The sequence below is a fragment of the Gavialis gangeticus genome, unplaced genomic scaffold (genome assembly GCF_001723915.1).
Source record: "Gavialis gangeticus isolate Ggan-Ray unplaced genomic scaffold, GavGan_comp1, whole genome shotgun sequence".
Classification (NCBI taxonomy): domain Eukaryota; kingdom Metazoa; phylum Chordata; order Crocodylia; family Gavialidae; genus Gavialis; species Gavialis gangeticus.
In genome coordinates, this window is record NW_017729022.1 from 6,053,915 (window position 1) to 6,074,880 (window position 20,966).

At 40.9% G+C, this 20,966-nt stretch overlaps 1 protein-coding gene across 2 annotated transcripts in view; it reads left to right on the forward strand.

The window, feature by feature from the left end:
• Positions 1–20,966, forward strand: part of DOCK4 (dedicator of cytokinesis 4) — a 483,151-nt gene that overhangs the window by 212,608 nt on the left and 249,577 nt on the right. The gene's annotated exons all lie outside the window — the stretch shown is intronic.

The following is a 20,966-nucleotide window of genomic DNA, read 5'->3' on the forward strand; positions in this document are numbered from 1 at the left end:
TTTTTTTGTTTTTTGGGGGGGGGGGGGGGGGTGTCTGCATGTACAGTTGATACTAGCGTTTGTAAATTTAGGGCTTTTTTAACATATCCTTCTGCTCAAATAGTGAGATCCTCTTAGGAACTTACTGGATGGGACATCTTGGATATTTGGGTCTAGTCCCCTTTATCACATCACCTAATTGCTTTAATAAGCTAATCAAGCTTCATTTTAAAACTAATTAGGGTTTGTCAGATAGTTAAGATTTTGCCCAGGTCCTGATCATTTCTTGTTCTAGTCACTGTCAGCTCTTCTATGGCCTTAAAATCAAATTATTTCTCCATTTCTTACAAAATGCAGCTAAAAAGATCATCCACCTTGCTTATTGCTGTCAGTACCATTCCTTGTATTCATTCACGGATCTGGCCTATATGGTACTTGAGGGCTTTTCCAGGTGATTTCCTATGTTATGATTTTTAGTCATTAGAATCAGTAGCTGATGGTGATGGTTGGATCCAGTAGCAAAATTCTGCTTTTGATCCCTCTGAAGGAAACGGAAGGAAGGAGAAAGGTGTGGACAACATCTTCATGTTGTGGATGAAACCTCAAAGGGGCAGTGTTAGAGTTGAGGTAGATCATCTCAGAACATCTCTGGAAATGAAAGAGGATATAGTAGACAGAGAAATGGAATCATGCCAGATGACAGTGGTTTTCAAACGTTTTAAAGTCATGGAACCCTTTCACCCTATCACTTCATAACACAATGGCGGTATGCTGCCTTCTGGCCTGCTCAGCCATTACCCCCAGTCTCTTTGTAGAACCCCTGATGACTTATCATGGAACCCTAGGGTTCCACAAACACAGTCTGAAAACCACTGCTCATATTATGATGACACTCAGCAAATGTGAGCCTGAGGAAGAGCCCAGTGGGGGAAGGAGCCACAAGGAGCCCATCTGCTAGAGTGTGTCAAGAAGTTTGAGTTGAGAGTGTGATTAATTAAATGTTTTCCCGCTCTCCTAGATATAGAAAGATTGTAGCCCAGACGTGACAAATTCCTTTTTGCAGCAAAAGAGTTTTGGCATTGAAAGAATTTTACAGCAAACTGTAGCATAGAGAAATTATAAAACAATGTAAGAGCTCAGAGAGAAATAAACCACTGCTGTGGGGTCATTAATGGGGTAATGACTATTGGTCAGTATTGCTGGTAAGATAAATATGATAAATGTGAGTGGCTCTTCATTCCTGGCAATAAGAATTTTTGTGTCAGCCAGAAATAATGGCAGTATTTGACAAAACTATTTCTAACCATGGTTGCAAATAAAGGGCAAAGATGCCTGCCCACTGTTCTGGAGGAAGGTTGTCCTGAATAAATTGAGACATTGCTACTGAGGTCACACAAGCAACTGTTGTTAACATCAAAATGGGTAGGTACTATTATGTAATTCCAGACTGCACACCTAACAACAGCCACCAAAAGGAGAGAATTGCTATCTTGACAGTTGTGGTTGTCTCTGAGAATGAAGCATGCATAAATGAATATGTTCTGCATTTTTTCCAGTATGTGGTGCAAGTGAAGGATTTATTGAGAATGAGTTTCAGACTTTAAAGGAGCTGCTGGCTACAGATATTAACATTATGGCAGCAGTAGCAGTATGAAGTGAAAGAAACCGGGTTGCATACTTATAGAAAAGCACAGGTTCTAGAGAGGCTTATGTCTCCTGTCTGCCATGATCTGACCCTGGTTATTAATTCTCGTTTCACAAATTGCTGAGTTGTTCAATGGCTATTTGTAGCAGCTTTACAGTCACTGAATTTCCTATCCATATTTCTGGTAAATCTTGAAGAAGAATGGAGTGTGGAGAGAGAGCAGGCCAGACTCTGTGAAGGCAGCTTACCATCGGCTGAAAAGACTCTCTTGAGATGCACTACTAAAGAGTACTGACAATATTGAAACCAACAGTGTGTGAACTCTGCATAAATGTTGCCACGGTAATAAATGAATACAGTCCTACATATGCTTTGTGTGCATGGTAGGATGTTATGGTGTGCTTTGTGGAAGTGACCCACGTCTGCAGCATATTTCAGAATGCTTTAGCTAATGTCTGTCTCATTCAGGATTCTTTTTGTAAGCAATAGTGTGTTGAAAAATGTAGTGAAAATGATTGTCAGGAATCAGGGCAGGAGGCAGATTAATTAGGCCCCAGGTGGGCTTAATTACTCAAGTACACCTGGTTGCAATGGCCTAACTACTTGCAACTGCCTCCAGTTCCCTCCATAGCATGGCTGCCTGTTGATAAACAACAGCTCCTTCACTTCATAGTAGGTTCCTTGACAGGCCATATTCCTGGCTGATTCCTTGTTCCTGCCTCCAGCCCTGATCCCTGCTTTCTGAATTGCCCACTCCTGGCACCTGCCTCTGGCTCCTGACTTGCCTAATCCTTATCCGCTAGCTTGCGACTCTCTAGAGTTAAGCTCTGATTGCCAGCATCCGGCTTATCCTCTGAAAACGATGGAGCAAACTTTTGTTGATATTATGATATAATTAAGACTTCAGATATAAACAATATACATTTATTTTGCTTTTTCCTCCTTCAATTTCCTTAAAAAAGGACAGAAAAAAGCTCTGTCGGGGAGCAACAATATGGAAGTATACATGACCCAAAATTCTAATTCAAACTAGATTTCTTCACTCCATTGGTTACAGCGTTAGTCTTGCTTGATGAACATGTTAAGCATGTATGAATTCTAACAAAAATTTGGATTCCTGAAATCATGCTGATCATCAGATCTGTGGATGCGTAGAGAAAAGTGTGGCACAGTCTATAGTAGCAGACAAAAGAAATCCTAATAAGAAAGCCAACTCTTGCTGAAATGTCACGTCACCCTTCACCCCCACAGTTTTCTTTTGTTTGCAAAACGGTTGCTAACGAACGTACATAGAGCTGTAAATTACCCAGATTCTGCCTGTTAGCACAGTATCTAATGTAACTTAAACACTAAAATGATCAAGACTTACTGAAAGGCTTAAATGAGACAAAAGCCCTTGGGAATGGGTTGTGAAAGCAACAGAGCATGAATTTCCCAAAAGCTTTTCATATAGTAGACTTATAAATATATGTGTACCCCAGAAATGAATTCTCCCTCAAACATGGAGGCAGTAACATGCTATGCAAGAACAGAGGTCTGTGTTGCAGATCATCTTGCAGTATTTCCATTGTGTATATATATTGCTGGTTTCCTAGAGCTATGACTTTAAAAATACATTCATATTTAAAAACTGAAAATCAAGGTGATCAAAATCTTTAAAGATTGAGTGTATTGACAAGCAACACAAATGAAAATATGTACAGCTGTATGAAAATGGCAAACTCCCACCCCTGTGAAACTGTTAGAAAGAGCTGCAGAGATTTGCTTTTTGTTACACCTGAGAATGCTTCCTTAAATATTCATTGTAAATGAATGAAAGACAAAATTCCATATCACTGGTGGTGGTAGAAAAATAATTCTCATAGTGGTGGAAAACTACTTGGGTTAAAAGACCTGACAGCCATTAGTAGATTTAAGCCATATTTAAACCATAGGTTTTTTCTGTAAATAATTCACTGCTTGTGTGGAAAGGAGGAAGTCCCATTGTTGTTTAAACTGGGAAGATCAGGATCACATCCTAGCTGCTTCTACTCTCAGAAGCATGCTTTGTAATAGGCAGGGGTCTACTTAATTTGTGATTTTGCAGATGTCATGGAAACTGAAATCCTGGATTGTCTATGAAATCAACTTAAAAAATATAAAATAAAATGCTGGCTTCTGAGTGGGAGCAGCCTGCATGGCGGGGAAGGCACCTGCTGGCAGGGAGGCACAAAGAGCAGCAGACAAGATGGTGCCTGCCCTCTCGTACCTCCTCCCTCTACTGGGGCCTCTCCACCAGTCAGCACCAAAAGGTGCGGCTGATGGAGCACATCCAGGGAATACTGTGGCATTTGCTTTTTATGCCATGACTAACCTGCAAAAATTGTTTCATCTCACTACGATTTAAGTAGGTCCCTAGGAGAAGGGAATGAATCACATTAACTCTACATAGTTTATCAAGTGGAATAAAAATCAGATACCCAACACTCTTCCTTTCTTTATCAAAACTATGGTTTTAGTAGATTTTGCATTAACTTCTATGATTAATTAATGGATTTATCTCCAAGCAGTACAATCAGTTTCCTGCAAAATCAGACATTTTGTCAATTTCAAAAGAATACTATTTTATAAATAAGCGATGCATAAATGCCATATTTACCTGAATTGAAAATAACTTAAAATGACCCATCAATAATTAGATCCTATACATGGAAAATTATAAATGTGTTATAATATTCCATATATAGAAACTAATTATTGGAGGGTCATCTTAAATTCGGCCATCCCTCTTTCCCACAGCTGTGGCAGGGCAAAGTGGCAGTGTGGGGTGAGGAACCAGACCCTTGTGCCTGCCCCCATGCCTGTGCCTGCCTGCTTTGCCACTTGTCTTCCCTGGTGCCAACCTACCCCCATGCCACTTGTCCCCCATCCTCCCTGCTGCCTGCCTCCTCTGTCCCTTTCCTCCCCAACCTGCATGCCTGCCTTTCCCCCCTGTCCCTTGTTCCCTCCATGCCTATACCGTCCCCCACACTGCTTGTCCTTCCCCCAGGCCAAGGCCAGAGCTAGAACTGAAGGTAAGTAGCAGGGGGTGGGGGAAGTGGCTGGAGGGGAACAGGCTGAATGGTTTCCCCCATGTTCCCCACTAGGCTGCACACTGAAGGTGTTCCCCAGGTGCCTGCCCTCCTCTGCCCCCACCATGTGGTATCCTTGGCACTCCCCTGCTGCTTACCACCACCCCTGCTGCAAGAGCCACCCAGGCCTAGGGCAGGTGGCAGCTCAGTTCCAGCTTTGGCCCTTGACATAGGACCAAACCATAGCTGAGCTGCTGCCTGCCCTAGGCTCGTACTTGAATCTAAAACTAGGCTTTTTTCCCCCTATGCTGACTGGGTGGAGAAAACCTCATTTTGGATGCAAGTAAATACAGTACTTGCAATTAATTATAATTACAATTTGTGAGCAGGGATAACATGTAGAGGGAAAAGTAAACAGAAATGAGTAAAGAATGATAGTTTCGTTCTCTTTGACTTTTTTCTAATAAGCGACCAACGTGCTGCTGGAAATTGGAGTGCACATTATGCAAAAAATACAGTAAGAGCAGTTTCTTCCACCTACTGGGCAAAAGCAAAAGTAAAATACACACATGCTGCACAGGGAGCAGAAGAGAGGCAGGATTGGCTCCCTCACTGCTACTGCTACTCAGTTACTTACTACAAGGAAATACCATTTTTTCTTCATCTTGCCTTTCAAAACAAGGTGTATATCTTATGGGGGGCAGTGCTGTAGCAAGAAAATGTGGTAATTAATAAGGGATGTTTTTTAACAGTCTAGTTTGATCTTATGCCTATCACCTGCAAAAACTGTAACTTTAATTCATGGTACATGCATAATGATTCTTTGCTTTGAAAACAAAAAGCAAACTTGGTAATATTGGGGAAATAATGGTTTAATAACTGGGCTTTATATTAAGGTCCAGGAAGAAGTTTGTCCCCAGGCTATGATGAAGTTGTAATTTCCTTTGACAGAATTGTCAGAAGCAGAACGCATTTAGGATATTGCCTTTGCACTATGAAAGGGAATAAAAGATTGTTTCTTTGCTGCAACTAGATAGTCTATGACAGGAGTTGTACCATAGCAAATGAATCGCACTAAACAGTGGTCACAGAGCATAGTGAGCTTCTGTCGCTGACTTTGGAAGAAACAGAATCCAGAACCACACATGTAAATAGGAAATCACCTTATGTAGAACATGTATTACTAAGGTATGTAAGAAGAGCCAGGCTCTGAAACAGGATGTAGGTTCCTAAAGTTTGACTAAGTCAGAATTTAGGTGCCTAAGTCCAAAGTTGCAATACTGAAACCCCCCTTCAACTGCTTCCTAACACTGGGAGTACCTAAACTCCAGTCTTGTCAGGAGCTGAGCAGCTCAGGACCATCTTGCACCTACATCCAGTCAAACTAGGTGGGCCTCTGCCTATGTCTCCTGAGGACTGCAGGTCTAATGCACCCTGATGGGGTTGGCTTTTATGAGGATGTAATAATGATGGCTGCTGCTTTCCATTGTTGAAGAGCTAGAAAAGGAGATGAGATAAAGTAATCCTTCCCAAACTTTCTAGACTATAGCTCACTGATGACAGCATAGCTGTTAAGGATCCTGAATTGTGTTTTTTCTTTGGCACAGTAAATCTTGAATTGTTTTCACTGAGAAGAGTGCTGCCTTCTAGAACAGGCTATAGCCTGGGGGGAACGAGATACAAGTTTGAATGTCCTCAGGCAAAGGAGAAAATTAAACCTGGATCTTCCACTATCTAACCACCCAAACTATTGTTTAATGGAGGATACCACCAGTACTATCTTCTTTTTCTTCCAGCTGCTACAATTTGCACAAAAATCAAATCTGTACTATTTTCTTTTCTACCTGTGATTCACAAGAAAAGAGTGAGTCCTCTTAGCTCCTGAAAGAAAGGGTTGTAGGTGCCTACCCTTAGGAGAAAATTCCAGGATCTGGAGCCTGAGTGGATGAAGGTGCTTCTTAGCACCCTGGAGGGAGTGGGGTGGGATGGCGTGGGTGCTAAGGTGCAGTTAACAGCCCAGAGGTCACAAGTCAGGTTCTAAAAAATCTGCAAAATCTGCTAACTACTTTGTCACAAGACTGCAGGAAAGGAAAGCACCTCTGAGAGAGACATGGGATTTAAAAACCAATACTATGTTCATGGTTTCCATATTTGTTTTCTTTTACCAGTTAAACAAGAGTTTACTAACTTAATGTAACTTTGCTCTGTTATTTTTTCTGTAGTGTTTATTATAAGGAAACAAAAATAATAATATTACTTCATGTATATAACACTTCCTGTTTTAAAATCATTTCACAAATATTGACAAATCTTCCCCGCCATGCTCATCCATATTTTATAGATGTGAGAAACTGAGGGTAGGACAAATGACTTGTGGGGGCCAAGAGAATAAGTAAGTCTCAGAGCTGGGACAAAAAATTCAGTAAAATCCTGGTTTCTAACTTGTCAAAGAGATTAGCTTTATGAATATATGTCTCTCTAGAGAATACTGTAGAATACAACTTCCATTTAATTTAATATGGTCAAAAGCCAGTACAGGGCATTGGAAGGCTTTTCTACTGATTTCTGTGGATCATGGATAATGCCCTCAAATTACATGATGATGCTTCAGGTTTAAAGCAAATGGCAATCTTGCCTTTTTTAAATGGAAATAGGATCACATCTGTCTTTCTAAAGAAATGTATTATTAAGCATTGATTTATATTTACAAGTAACCTCAGTTGTGTTGAACTCATTTAATTTTGATGCAGATGTAATTATACTGATGTAGCATAATTTAAGACTTCATCATTCTTGTGAATGATCAACAATAATTAATATCACTTTATTACCAAGTGTTTCAAATTTGTGTAATTATACTAATTTAAATATGCATATCTACATTTAAGAAAACTCCCTAAATCTTGAACCTTAATATTATTTACTAACGCCTATGGTTCTATAAAAGCAAGCCTGTGCTAGTGGTAAATGTTTATTAACTAAATATTATGAAGCGTGCTCAATAATAATTGCATATTTAACTCTGAATTATAGCAGATTTTTATGTTTGTTTCTGGAGATGATGCATTTTATCTACCATTATTAGTCTTTCAATTTCTACTTGACTGGTGTAGGCAAATTTTACATTGATTCTATAAGAGAACATTCATATTCACCCATGCAGAATAAATCCAAATATACTGGCTTACATAAACTACTCTTTGTTAAAATGTAATTAACAGTAGACAAAAAACTCAGCCTGAATTGATTCCTGACCTTAACTATTCAAAAATGTTGTCCTCTAGGAACTTTGTATTCCTTTCCACAGTCCCTTTTGCCTTCTAAAGAGTTATGTTCCTCTTTTGGAACTAATGCAACCCAATCCATTTGGCTGTTGACATAAATCAGTGAATTAATCTGCATATTGTTCACCGTCATATAATGTGTCACAATTTCTTAATTTTTGCACTACTGTATCATTTGGCTTTGTGTTCTTATTCCTTTCCCCCACTATGGTTCCTTGACAAATTTTTCCTGAGCAGTTTTAGTTTGAAGGACTAATTGCATAATAAAGAACTTTAATATGTAGGGTTTTTGGTTGTAGCCGTTTTGGTCTAAGGACATAGGCAATCAGGGTTCTTTGGGTAAATGTGAATACCTTGTCTTAGATCAACTGAGCAGCTGGAAAAAAGTTCTTAGCAAGCTTTTGGGTGCAGTCACCCTTCTTCAGGCATAGGGAGTTTCTGCTGTTCTGAGACTCCAAGAAATGAGAGAAGCTAAAAGTGTGGCTGGACATCAGTGAGAATGTGACTAGGTAGAAATTAGAAAGATGAAAAGTAAAGGAGAGAGGGTCGGGGGAAGAGAGCAGGGGAAAAAAGGCTAAAGGGAGACATTGCAGTGACAGAATACAACATGGAAAAGAGGCTGTCAGTGAAAAAGAAAATAGTTGGAGATCAGGGAAACAGGAATGAGAGAAGCTCAAAGTGTGAGAGGATGTAGTGAAAATATAAACAGGTAGAAAGGAGAAACAAAGGGTAAAGCAGGGGAGGGAGGGGGAAGAAAGCAGGGGGAAACGGCCAAAGGAAGCATTACAGAGGTAATAATACAGGATAGGGAAGAGTCTCTCAGTGAAGAAGGAAATAGTAGGAAATCAGGGAGACAAAGGACAGAAAAGTGGGGAGGGGAGAAAAAGTGGGGAAAAGAAAAATGTAGGAGGTCATGTCAGGCAAGTACTGGTAATGTGCCATGAAACCAATGTCTATATTGAGTCCATGATTTTTTGTATCCAATAGATTTATGAAGTGAAGTTCATAGACTTGTCTATGGAAGGTGTTTTGTAAGTTCCCTTTGGGAACTGAGAGATCGGAGAGGGAGTGATTGTCTTGTGAGAAGTTTGCCCCCTCAAGTAGTTGTGTATTCTTGTCTTTGATAGATTTTCGGTGTGCGTTTTTTCTGGTGCACAGTTGTTTTTTAGTTTCTCCCACATATTTTCCATCAGGGCATTTGGTGCACTGGATGAGATGTATTGCATCTCTGGAGGTGCATTTTTGTAAGATCCAGGAATGGTGATGGTTCTATTGCTGGGTATAGTGATAATGAGGGTGGTGGAGATGTGCTGGCAGGTTTACATTTTCACTGACATCCGGCCACGCTTTTAGCTTCTCTCATTTCTTTGAGTCTCAGAACAGCAAAGACTCCCCATGCCTGAAGAAGGATGACTGCACCCAAAAGCTTGCTAAGAACTTTTTCCCAACTACTCAGTTGGTCTAATAAAAGATATCACATCTACTCAAAGAAACTTGCCTTAATATATAGGGAAGTATTTCCACCGCATGTAGTTCACATACAGTTGTTCACTTCCATTGTTTTCACAGCTGAAACAAGAAACAGGAAATGTCTCAAACAAACATTTTCACCTTTTCCTACAGGGCCACTTGATCTTTTCTCCTGTTATCAGGGGAGGCTGTTCTCAGTCTTGTCTTGTTTTTTACACTGTTTATGGCAGGCACAGAATTGAACTATATCCCAGTCTGTTAGCTGGGGTGCATGTTCCTGTACATGCTTTCCCTTGGCTAGTTTGTGATTCACATGTACCATTATTCAGTGTGTGTAAAGAGATGCCTTTATGAACTCTCTTCCCTTGGTCTTTGCAACCTTAATGGAGGACATATGCAATGGGACATATTCTGCAACTGCCTGTAAGAAACAAAATCATAAGAGCTCACTCAGTGCTGAGCCTTCAGTTCTCATTTTTCTAGCATCTGTTTTCTGACAGTTCCAAGAAGTAAAATGAAGATTGTAAATTCCAAAGACAAAGGCTTATAAGTATTTACGTTGGTTAGAATAATCTGAGTCCTTAGTCTAATCTGCATTAAAGGTTTGCTATTCAGTTAAAAAAGTACTGTAAACAATGAGTTCCTAATTTAAAGGAAAACATAGCTTTATTTTTTTAACTAGGCTATTTAGCAGAGGTTCACATTTTAGCCTGTGTTTGTCAATTGTGAAAGTTTTAGATACATAATCACACTTTTTATTACTAAGAATAAGCATATGCAGTAAATTCTTAGCACAACAATGAAAACAGTAATGTAAGCAACACATTTCTTTATTCTAGTCTGTTTGAAATCACTTGATGTTACTTTAGGCAGCAACAATGAAAATAGTTTTTATTAAATATTGTGAATTGCATTGTAGATGTCAGGTAAGCATTGTGCTGCTTTGAAACTTACATGTGTTATTAGGACTATATAGTTAATTACATATAGCTTTATGAAAATTAGGAGACTATAGAGAATAGCTTAATAGCAAAATATTACATTTACCCAGGATTATAGTTACCGGAACTCCGTTTACTTGAATTGGAAGTTTCATAAACATCTGAGAAAACAACTTGGTTTACTGCTTCAGCCCAGATTTCATGGCGTAGTGCAAAAACTATCTATGATTAAGGCTTCTTGGGAAAGCTGTAAATGTGGAATTTTTTTTGGTAAAGTGCTTTGTTTATGGTCTGGAATACAAATTTCACATATGCTGCTTGTTTAGGCATTTCCTAATTTTGAGAACTTGACTTTGCAACCATGATGTTCTTTTAACATTTTTTTAAATGTAACGAACTGTAACTGTTATAAAACAAATACATATACTACTTCATTTTGTCCTTGCTTCTGCCACCTAGCTTTCCATGATCCTTTTGCTGTTGGTGCCAGCGAAGAACTTGGGGACATTTGTATATCTTCATACAATCAATGCTTGTTTTTAACAATATCAGGGAAACTTACCAGTAACATTTGCCCTGGAAACATTTTCCATACCATAGGATGCTCCCTATAAAGGTTGCTGCTAACTGACTCTGTCTGGTATCATGTTTTTGGAAACAGAATAAGGCAAATTTAGAATAATTCAGTGAGGTTTAAAGAATGCAATAGTACTTTTTTTGGGTAGACATAATACGATTAACAGCTTTTTTGAGAAGCATGTATTCAAAAAGTTAAAGATTTATTTCAAGTAGGAGTAGGGAAGATCTTTCCTAGAGTACTGGGTAAATTGCTGGTGTCCACTTAAATAAGGCTATGGGAATACTGCAGATAACTTGAAGTCAGCAAAAAATGATCCAGGGGCTAGAAAACACATTTCATGATTCAAAGCCTTAGCTGTAAAGTTTATGAAACAAAAAGCTGGGAAGTGTGACTTGATCAGTGTATAGGTTTATCTCTGTGGAAAAAAACAGCTGGGGACTTTTCAGCTTTGCAGACAAAAGTATAACAAGCTTCATGGTGTACAAGATGCAGCTGCCAAAAACTAAGAGGATAAAACTGAAGGAACAATATTTTTTAAATAAATTCAATTTAATTTTTGCTCAACTTTTTATTATAGTTATTTCAGATATGTTGTGTTACATAGCTTCAGTATATAAAATGCACCTTAAGTTGAATTTTTCCTTTGTTTGGTGAAAAGTGTTTTATGTGCTAGATAATGGGGTAATTAAACATTAGAGCAACGTACCAGAGGATGTAGCCAGTCTGCATTATGGTTCTAAAACTGCATGATTATTAGGGGCTTGGTTTGTTTTTTGGGGGTTTTTTTTAAGACGCCTTGCTCTTCATGCCAGTGTAAAGAGCATTTCAATTAGCCTTGTCTATTTGAATTGGGTCAGAATGAGAGGGGTAACTTGTCTTTAACAGGTTGCACACATTACTTAACAAAGTTAATGGGTGGAGTTTCACTTTAATTTTCCCTGGAAAAATCTTACATCTGATCACAGTGAGTGTTGGAGGGACAGGGAGAGGGTTTGGGTTTCCCTTTCCCTTCTTTTGCCATTTGCGAGCTGCAGTAGTACATGTAGCAGCATGGCTTCAGCACAGCCAGAGGGCCCAATTACACTGGAACTCTGATGGGAACAATTCTTTCATCAAAAATATATTGATTTCTTTTTTATCAGATCTAGGAAAGGCTCAGCTTATCTGTTTTTATTAAAATTGGTCTGGAAAGCAACAGGGATGAAGTTGCACATTGGGTGACTCTCCAATCATCACAAATTATTTACATTTCTAGTCATCAGAATACTGTTTTATTACCAAAAACAAGACACATGTTTGTATTAAGAAAGTTGTTTTTGTATATCAGCACTGAGGGGGCAGTGTGGCCCAATCACTGGACATGGACAGGAAAGAGATCTGAGTTTTGTTCATGCTTATGCCTCTGATATACCCGATGTGCTAAATTAGGTACTTAATTTTTCTGTGCCTCAGTTTCCCCACATAAACATTGAAGAATAAATATAGTGGTCATATCTGTAATGTCTTTTGAGGTTTTCTGCTGAGAATTAATACATAATTGTTTTGCATAAATTATTTTGCATACTGCTTAAGGATATAGTATATAGTAGGGGTTGGCAACATTTTTGGGCAGAGTGCCAAAAACACCTGCAACCTCAACTTGTGAGATATTGGCGAGCCAGCGGTGAACAGCAGGGGGAGCAACAAGGGGCCTTATTTCTGCTGTGGCAGCGCAGACCTTTCCCTGCCGTCTGCCCTGAGGTCCACATGCCAAGCAAAATGCATTCATATACCATTCTCTGGTGCCTATGCTAGGGGTTGCCTACCTCTGCTATGTAGTATTCTCTCTATATAGATATGTCTTATATAATGAGGTGCTATATAAGACATGTATATATACATCTCAGTTAATCAAGTTTTCTCAGTTTTTCTTCTCAACAGTATTGCTTCCATCTACTCTTTACCTCACAGCATCATCTGAAGGCTATATTTTAAATTTGCAAAAGCATGTGCCAATTTGTTACAGCAGTGGTTGATTTAATGAGTACAAAGAGGTTGTAGATTGTGTTAGACAGGGTCTTTTAAATAGATAATATTTTTCAGGCAAACCTTATCAGTGTCTGGGCTATTTGTGAGCAAGGCGATCTTGCTTAGTCTTTTTTTAGATGCCTTCCTCCTGAAATTCCAGGTCATAAATGCTTAAATGCTACAGTGTTAAGTGTTATAGAAAACCATCAGTTAAACAGTAAGACACTATACAGGTTCACACTTTCCATCTACTCTCTAAGTAACAGCTTTCTCTCAATTTCCTCAGAAGCTTTTACATGTAGAGTGTGAATAGTGCAAATCCAAATTTAAATTCATAGCACACTGTTAACCAAAGATTTTGCCTTTAAAAAAAAAAAATGCAGGCTACCATCATCTCAGGAGCTTATATAAAAAGGGAATAGAGAGAATTAAACATTCTTGCTACATTTGTCCAGATCAAATATATGGATTCAGTTCTTAGTGTGGATCAGTATGCAAGAGAACAGCGCGCAGCATCACCTTCCTAAAATCCCAGTTGCTTTGCTGACCTTTAAATCTGTACAGTATTGAGGTTCTGTATGTTATCCTGCTTTGTAGCTGTAGAATATGGAAGTAATTTTTCTCCTGTTACTTAACTGAATTTACATTTGCAAATGTCAAACAAAGCTTCCATGTAACTTTGTCTTCTCTAAACCATTTTGTTAATTATGTTATTGTTCCAAATAAGGATATTTATTAATTTAACAATTCCAAGGAGGCCCTTCAGAAAGAGAGGTGGTAATGAGAATTTCTGTTGCTACATGTAATATTTTGTGTCTGTGTCAATATGATAGGAAAATTTTATCCAGAATGATTGATGCCCCTGGCCTCCTCCCTGTGAGGAGCAGAGATAAATGGGCATGTTAATCCTCCCCATCTCATCACCTTGAACACCCTTGTTTGCAACTATCACCTTGTCATCAGATGAACACAGATTCATACACAGCACAGACAAATAGGAATAGATTGTTTACCTAAGGCTAATAAGACCAAGATTGTTTTCCCTTTTGTGCACTTCTGGTTTTATATTAAAGGTTGCATATACTCTCTCATCTCATCTTGTCAAAGAATAAACCAGAATTACCATTTCATTGTCCTTGTGCAGTGTTCTCAACTTCACCTTCTTGAGTGGCATTTGTAGAAATAATTAACCTCAGACTTTTTCTTTTTTTCTCATCAAATTGGTATATTTGAAAATCCACTGAAAACTAGAAATTACAATTTATCCATCAACATTTTTTTCTCTCCTGGTTTATTGGTGTACAGATAGTTGAGGACTGTGTGAGTACAATTCTTTTATTTTAATTTCAATAAAAAGTATCAATTTTAAGGGAGGGAAGCTTGTACAGTACTAAAGACTTTGGAATACAAGGAAAATGCTATACAGCCTATCCACATTGTCCATTGCAGACTCCCAAAACTTGAGCTCCTTCACCTTCCTATCAAAGCCCTGAGAATCTTTCTATTAAAAAATAAATCTGACTTTATGTTTACACAATTTCTTTATTAATATTTCTGATTGAGGAAGGGCTGGTACTCCCTTTGAAATCTAATACAGTAGTGACTTCAATTATCCGGAAGGGTCAATATTGAGAAACCTATGGATTTTTTCATCTTTACAGACTGAGAGTATTGTCTCCATGACTTCTTCACTGAACCAAGAGGTCTGAGCACATACTTCACTATAAGCATGTGAGTTAATGAATTACTCATGAGCTTGTTTACATGCACAGAATCAGAGAGAGGTAGGGCTGCAAGGGACCTCCAGAGGTCATCTAGTCCAACTCCCTGCCTAAGGAAGGATCAATCAGCACTTTCCAAACCATTGCCATACAAAGCATAATCTAAATTCTCCATAAGACTACCAGCAACGCTGACACAACACAGACGTAACACTCGAATCTGCCACAGGTAAAGCAAAGGAACCACAGCAGCCAATCTTCTGCTTCTATGAAATATTGTCAATATATGCCCAAGAGATGCCAGATGGAAGGTCATGTCCCATACTACAGAGGGAGGCAACCCCCCCCAGTCTGTACACATCTGAACATGGGGTAAAACTGCTTTGTGACCCCAAATATGCCATTTGGTTTGACCCTGAGAAGAAGGCCAAGACCCCCTAGCCAGGGCCCTCTAGCTTTGCTCCCAGCAGGAAGATTGGCATACCCCAGTCACACCCATTGCCTCTGAGGAAGGCTTAAAAACACCCTGACACATGTAACAGAAAGAGGGGGCTGGGTGCAACCAGCAAGGCCCAAAAGCATGGGAAACACCCATAGTAGAACAAAGGCATAGCTACTCCTAGATCATACCTAACCAGTGGCTTCTTGAAACACCTCCAGTAATGAAGAGTCCATAACTTCCCTAGGCATTCTCTTCCACCTCCTCACAGTTTTAACAGTGAGGAAGTGTTTTCAGATATTCATTCTAAACTTACTTTGCTGCAACTTCAAGCCATTGCAAAAATATATTGAAGAATATTTTTGCTTTGCACCTGGACACTACTGTTTGTAAATGCAGAGAACACAATATCCAAGCTTATTTTTCCTCTATTGCCATACTTAACACTGTCTGTGAGTCAGCGGAGGAGATGAGATGTCAGCAGCTTTTTCCCAGCAAGACCATGCATGGTCAGTGCAAGTCTGCTGAAACAATGGATTTTAGAAGACAGCACTCCTCTCCAGGTATTTGTGGTGGTGAGAGCTAGAGAAGAATTTGCAACCACTATGATGCTAGGGGTGAGGAAGAACATTAGGAAGAAAATTAGCCTAATGCCCTGACATCAATTGACTTCATGGTTCATTATAATCTACCTGATTCCTGCTAATCATTCTTCACTCCACAAGTGTTTATGAGCCTCTCTCCTTTTTAATAGTCTTGATGGTTCCACCAATCAAACTAACTTTTCAAAATCCAAAATCCACCCAGGGTGTTCAGCAGCAGCTACAGTTTCAGCTTTGGGTGAGAAGCCAACTGGTGCTGGCAATTAAGCTGTGATAGTGTTAAAACTAGTTTTTGCCTCATCAGGAAAGGGAGCCTGAGTAAGCTGAAGATTAGGCTCTGTCCCTGTACTGTGCAGCTTGGAAATTTTTTTTTTCTCCCCGCCTACCCCATCATTCTAATCACCCAAAAATAAAGTGTGTGCCTTTGCGGAGGGAGGTGTTATGGGAGAAAATAACAGTAATTAGCTGACCCTTTTCAAGAGAATAATTGAAATGGCAGGATCTCTGATTATACAGGCAGAGTTTAATCAGAACTGTTATAGTTGATTTCTTAGCAGCATCAAATTATCTATGCCTAGGTTTTTTTTGTTGTTGTTTCTTACTTTCTGTACATGAAATGCCTATATGCAAGGTTTGTAGAGTACAGCAATTAAGAAATCTAGTTGCATTTTATTATCCAGCAGTTTTTACAATATTCACATCTCTTATGGGCTGCTTTTTCATTTAAGTATTTAAAAGGACAAGGAATTATCTTCATGGTTTCTTTAACCAGTAAATAATTCCTTGTGGGCACCTGCCTGACAGCATCCCTTGTATTTCAGTGAAACAGGATAGTATTTGGTTATGTCTGTGCTGTAACATTAGAGTATTATGATCACGGAGAGCTCAATGTTGTCTGTGATTCTCTCTGTGCACCATGTAAGGATTTCATTTCATACATCATTTAAAATGCAGTGCTGTAAGATTTCACAAAGTCAGCACATGCATTTAACATGGGTAAAGGAGAGATGAATTTTCGTGGTGTTTTTCTGAGAGTTAAACGCATTAATCATGTATTAGGCTTTCACTGGAAAGCCATGGCTGCACTAATTGCAAAATCAGATAAGTTAATTCCTAATCAAAAGTGAAGAAAAATGAAAATATCCATAGAGATTTCTGAGAAGGGCACAGATGACCTTTGGAAGATTGAAAATGTAGGGTTTGTTAGGATTTTCTAGAAGGTTTTTTTTCTGGACTTGACAAATGCATATATGGCAAATGTTAGCTAAGGAAAGCTGAACTATGCCTTACATCAGGGGTGGGCAAAATATGGCCCATGAACCGAATCCGGCTGATCATGGCCATGTAGCTGGGAGCCATGTGGTGCATAACAGCCAGCAGGTGGGCAGGAAAGTGGGGAAAGTGGCAGTGGGGGTGAAAGGAATGGAAGCAAGTGGACATGTGGGAGCACGGGGCCCGTGCCAGTGCCCTGACCCAGCACTGGCGGGGCCTAGAGCAGGGTGGCAGGAGCACAGGGCATGGGCTGGAAGGGGTCTGGAGCCGGGCTAGGCTGTACCAGCAGGGAGAGAGGGAAGCTGGCCCGGCTCCATAGAGCCCTACCAGCCTGGACCCTGTGCTCATGCTGCCCCACCCTGGGTCCTGCCAGCGCTGGCTGCAGGGCACCGGTACAGGCCCCGCACTCCCTTCCAGCTGTCACTGCACTCCCATGTGCCCACTCCCATTCCTCCCTACCCCAGCCCTGTGGTACAGGCAGGGACCAGCACGCGCAGCCCCAACTCCATGCACCCCACACTCACCCATCTTTACATGTAAGAATGTCTTACAGGCTGACATGAAAAAAGGAATAACTCAGCAAGAATTGGATTATTCCGAAGGTTCACAGTTTGTTGTTTTAAGGGGAAGGTTTGGGATGAAACGATGAGAAGAAACCAATGTCTCAGCAAAACTCTCTGAATGCATTTTTCAAAGGTTAACATGATGCATCAGCTTGCTGTTGGAGACACCATTTAGTATAATTTCACAGAGGTGGCTAGTACAGGATAACATTACTTTAAAATGCTTTCATCCAATAAGCATAGTAGTTGCAGTATTGCAAATTTTCATGATGACATCACAAATCCTGTAACAGTTAATGGTTTTGTTTAAAATCTCAGCTATCAAATGCGTGTGTTTACACAAGCTTCAAGAAGTGAGGTCTATTTGTCATGGTTTTAGAGAAAAAGTTGAAAATGGCTTCGGGCTGAGAAACTAGGAGGCAACAAAAAGCATGTAAAATTTATTGGCCTAAAACTAAAGATTGCTTTCTAAAATCTCATGACTTTTGGAATGTAACTTGATTTTTTGAACTCTTAGAGAACCGTCCACACCTGCAGGCACATGCGCTTGGAGCAACTCAAATAGAACTGGCACAAATTTGAGCCAGGGATTTTTGCCTTGGCGGACATGCCCGGACATGAACTTTGGTGTGGGGTAAGTTGTGCTACTTGGGGCAAAATAATGCTGCCCAGCTCCTCCCGGATCTGCAGCCAGGGGGAGCTAGAGCCTGGGGCCAGCACTATAAAACCTACCCTGTGCTGGCCCCAGAAGTATAAAATCTGCCATGGCAAGCAGCTCAGGGCTACTTGCTCGCAGGAGCTTCTGGGGTTCAGCCAATTGCTATCTGGGGACACTAGGCTCTTGTGCCAGTGCAACTGCTGAAACAGCCGTAACCAAGAGTTCCCTACACCCTCTACCCACTTCAGCATTCTGGCAGTGGGGTTGCTGCCTGGGACATACTGGGCTGGGTCCTGCATGCATGGGCCCTGTGTGCTGTTGAGCTGGGCCAGTTCCATACACACAGGACCCGACTGGGCATGACAGGTGGTCCTCACAGGTGGCATGGGGCCCCAGGTGACAGCTCAAGCAGCCTGGAGTTGCCTGAAGGCGCATGGCTCCGCATAATATGGCACAGGCAGCACTGGGTGCCAGGTGGCTGGGGCCGAGCTACACTGCCTTGTGCCACCCAGGGGGGCCATGTCAGGAGGTTCTGAGCGCCCTGATGGCCACTGCTGCTGCGGGTGAGCTGTGGGCTGTGCAGGGGGACTGTGGGCCATGTGGGGGCTGTGCAGGGGGGCGGCTGGGGAATCCATCCCTCGTGAGCTGCCCCCCGCCACGGTCCCCCACACCTTCACAGTCCTCCCTCCTTCTACCCCCTCATCTCCCACTTACCTGGGACGGAGCCTGGGTCCAGGTCATGCAACCCGCATCGCTGTTTGCCCTGCATGGGCAGGCAGAATGCTGCTGCATTGGGCCAAGGAACAGGCATAGAGATGCTCTGGCCAGCTACCAGAGTGTCTCTTTGGAGGACCCAGCCGCCAGTTGCCTCAGGGCATGGTCCTGGACTGTGCCCTGCCCTCCTTTTTTCCCTGTTTTTTTTATACCAGGATATCCAGATATCAAATTTTGAGCCCGTGCTACAAATATGCAGCGTGGGAAACAATTTTTTGGTCCCAACATGCCTCTTGCCGTGTCTCAAACTGCTTTGAGACACGGCAAGAGGCACATGCAGGCTTGTCTGGATGTGCCCTTAGAGATCTGCAGAAGAACATATGCACCTAAAATGGGAGAGTGATGCAATTTTGAGCACCTGAAGTCAAAGAGTGATTCATGGAAACTATGCCTACCCCACTGACACCTGAGATCCTCTGGACACCTTAGTTTTCTGGCATAAACTGACTTAGGTACCCAAAGTTCAGCTACTTCATATGCTCATGGACTTTGTCATTTTGGCTAGGCTTACCATTTAGATGTCTGTCATCCTCTGATTTCCCACCCCGCCCCATGCTATCCCCCCAAGGCATCTGGGGTTTGCAACTTAGGTGTCCTGCACCTAAGTGTGTGTGCTGGTGGTCCCAAGTCTGACCAAGTAAAGTACTTATGACTACTGTGATTTAAAAAAAATACAGTTGATGGTATTGATGATGGCCAGGTGATTAAAAGACATCTCCAGGAAGTGGGAGGCCTGGATTTGTTTCTCTTCTCAGCCTGAAGAAACTCCAAACCTATATTTTCCTCTTCCCAAAAGAGTCCCTTAACCACTAGACGAGTGATTCTTAACCTTTTTAGACTTCAGACACCCAAGAATAGACTTGAGACACTCTTGGAAAGTGCAAGCTCTTCGTTTTTACTCTCTTTCTGCCTACAGAATAATAATAGAGCAGTTTTTATTTTGCAAAGAACTCAAAGAATACAACTGTGGATTTCTATCTGAAAAAAATTGGGTTTATCTTGTGAATCATGTACGTAAACCTGATAATACTAATACTGTGTGGTACCCTGTGGCACCCTTAAAAATATATCAAGGTATCCCAGGGTGCTATGAGCATGAGCCTGGTTGAGAATCACTGCACTAGGCTATGGGCTGCCTGGAGAAACTTTCCTGTTCAGATTGGCCTACTGTGTAGGAAGAACTGCTAAAGCCATCAAGGAGGAGATTGAGCAAAAGGAATCCTGATGTTTCAGCACATTTCCCTGGGAGAAAGGGAGCCCTGGGTTCTGGACCTTGCTCCCCATTTTAATTATGCCATTTTATTCAACAGCTATTTCATGAAAAATTTATAAATGATCCCGGCATCCGTCTCCTGCTCTTCTATGCCTCCTAAACACTCCTTCCATTATGCTGCTTGTGGAGTATGGCTTGTGGGGAAAATACTGTCGAGGATTAGTGTTCAAGTAGAGATTCCTTCTGCACCAGATATTGCCCCATTTCTTTCCATTTTAAGCACTTTGGGTAATATTGAGTCAAATTTTACATATAGTCATTTGATTTTGGTGATTTTTTTTTTTTAATTTGATACGGTTCCTTTTCTCTTTTTGAAGGTGAACACACATTATTAGTTGCTCTAGGAATTCTCTCCATCTGTAAGTTGCTTTTAATTTTTTTTGAACTATTTCCATGTACAGTAAATTGATATAATGTCAGTTAGTGGCTTAACTAAGGTGGGGACAACCAAGGATCCATCCTGTGCGCCAACTTCATAGATTTCATAGACATTTGGGCTGGAAGGGACCCTGGAGGATCATTGAGTCCAGCCTCCCACCCCAGGGACAGGAAGTCAGCAGGGATCATAGGATCCCAGCAAGATAAGCATCCAAATGTGTTTTGAAGGCATTCAAAGTGGGTGCTTGAACCGCCTCAGGCGGCAGCCTGTTCCAAACCTTGGGGGCCCAGACAGTGAAGAAGTTTTTTCTTATGTCCAGCCTGAACCAG